General features: G+C 41.4%; 1 long non-coding RNA gene across 1 annotated transcript in view; it reads left to right on the forward strand.

Moving 5' to 3' along the window:
• Positions 1–2,500, forward strand: part of LOC138016657 (uncharacterized) — an 8,320-nt gene that overhangs the window by 5,327 nt on the left and 493 nt on the right. The window contains exon 2 of the long non-coding RNA XR_011125851.1: positions 116–167. This is a non-coding gene — a long non-coding RNA (uncharacterized lncRNA). The remainder of the gene's footprint in view (positions 1–115; positions 168–2,500) is intronic.

A 2,500-nucleotide genomic window follows, 5' to 3' on the forward strand; every position in this document is an offset into this window, starting at 1 on the left:
AATATTTACTGAATTTATCAGTTTTGATTTTGGTCAACTTTTTTTTCTTTAGAATTTAGTACCGTGATCAAATCTAAAATAAAAGAAATATACGAACAATTTTTTCCTTTTTCAGGTGGAAATTGATTTTGCTGTGTTCTTCGTAAGATATAAAGAAAGCAATGACGGTAGGTAATTCTTATTCTCTTCTTATCTTGGCTTTTGGATTCTAAAACGACATCTTAGGAGCGATAACTAACCTTAATGATGAAACGAGTTCAAGCCAAAAGTTTCTCGAACCATGCAAATGAAGCGACCAAAAGCTCTCTTAAAGTGCTTTTTTCAGAAATCCTTTATATTAACGACATTTTGCTGACGATGACCACACAAAAGATTTGGAAGATTTTCGTTAAGGAGATCCGATTGTATTACATTGCAATAACGGAAAATGTGTTTGTCAACTTTATGCGTGTATCAAAAAATGGTGTAATTGATATTTTCACTAAAGGCGAGGGAAGGAAATTCTAAATTTTGGCCTCGATCCAGAGGAATAACTACACTTCATTTCCCTGTTATTACTCCTAGTGACATTATGACGCACATAACATTTGTTATCGAAATAGATGGACGTAAGTAAATCTGCCTTAATAACTGGCTTCCTGATGAATGAAACATAATTGTTCTTCGACCATTTTATCGTTTATTCGAAACACTGAGAAATAAGCGAAACGTACTACCTCGCTGACATCCATCTTACTGGATCAGGTGCATATTTGACGACTTTGAATTAAATTACAACTTTGAATTTGACTAGAGCGTGCCTAACAATAAGTCAAGCTGCCCCAATTTAAGAACTCACATCCAAGCACTCGAAAATGTCTAATTCAAGTATCGAAATGATATTTCTCTTCAACCTCTTATATTTATGAACCATTCAAGGTTCAAATTATTTATTGTGCCTCCCCTACATACAAAGTAATAAGAGATTTTGATAAAGGGATACAAGGGTAGAGGGGTTTTGCTAAAAGCAGGTCCGCGGCCCACGGTCCGCCGCGGCCCAGCGGCCTGCGGCCCACGGCCCGCCACGGCCCGGCGGCCCGGCGGCCCGGAGGCCCGGAGGTCCGGTGGCCCGGTGGCTCGGTGGCCCGGTGGCCCAAACAGTTTTGTTGTCCAGCGGTAAATCCACGCGCATGCACAGATTTGCATCGGGTTTGGGCGCGCAAATGAAAGACGGTGAGTTTGCATGTTGCTAAGTGTTAAACGTTGTCATTCTCTGTTGTTTTCGTCTGTTTACAACAACAAACAGAAACAAGGATTGAAACGATTAAAATGGTAAACGAATCCAAACTCACCGTCGTCCATTTTGCACGCCCAAACCCGATGTAGATCTGTGCATGCGCGTGGATTTACCGCTGGACAAAAAAACTGTGGAAAATCAGGACTGGGTTACCGGGCCCCCGGCCGCCGGGCCGTGGGCCGCGAGCAGCTGGGCCTTCGGGCCGCTGGCCTGCTTTTAGCAAAACCCAGGGTAGAGGATCCACTACAGCGGAAGTCAATACCGGACAAATTATTGCTCCTATGCGTTGTGTCTGTGATCGTAAGCAAGGTTACTTTAAGTTTCTTTAGGATCAAAAACCTATTTCCTTTTGGAAAGCGACTAATAGCGATTCCGGAGTGAGAAACAAATGCATAGTTAAGTTGTGAAAAATCCCCTTCTTATGTTACTGTACTTGATATTTTCAGTGAGATTTGGACGCGCATTACCGATCGATCAAGTCGTATTGACGTCATCCTGACTTAAGAAAGTGTGTGAATATCTTCACGAAACTAACCACCATACGGTCACTCCCTCTACATGTTGTTGTAAATCTGTTCGATGATCTTGAGACCCAGGTGGAACCAGATTTTCTTCTGTTTCGAACTTACCTCTTTATTATTGTTGCTACATCAAAAACTAGCGTCTGGATGCTACGTACTCATTTTAGTGTGGATTATATTATTTGCTGGCTTTTCTTTCACTGGCCATTTATGGACGTGACCTTCTCCGATAAGTAAAGCATCTTCCAAGTCCGGAGCTAGCACTTTGGAGATGGCCAAAACCAAACATATACCGTAAAATTCCGATTATGAACTTTGGGCTACAACTTCGCAAGGGGTTTTGGGTGGGCTTATAACGGAGGGGCTTATATCCGGGGGAGGAGGGGGCTATAAGCGGAAAAAAAAAAGGTTTCGAAATGAGCCACAGCATTGTTAATGGAAATACGTTTTTAATTTACTGATTTTTAATTAAACTTTCACTCTTCATTATAAATCGAATGCATTTCAACTTTAGGAACAAATCGAAACTCAACAACGTGGACGTAACCAGAACGCAACAAACCGGAAGCTCAGAGTTCGTCATCTTCGCTGTCATTGTTAATTTATTTTTTTTTTTCACGACGGCGAGGCTTCCTGAAGTGTAATTTCTATAGTTGGAATGTGTTATACCACGTGTTGTATGCGTGTTGAAAAGAAGTGATTA

Source organism: Montipora capricornis, chromosome 9 (genome assembly GCF_036669925.1).
Source record: "Montipora capricornis isolate CH-2021 chromosome 9, ASM3666992v2, whole genome shotgun sequence".
Lineage (NCBI taxonomy): Eukaryota > Metazoa > Cnidaria > Anthozoa > Scleractinia > Acroporidae > Montipora > Montipora capricornis.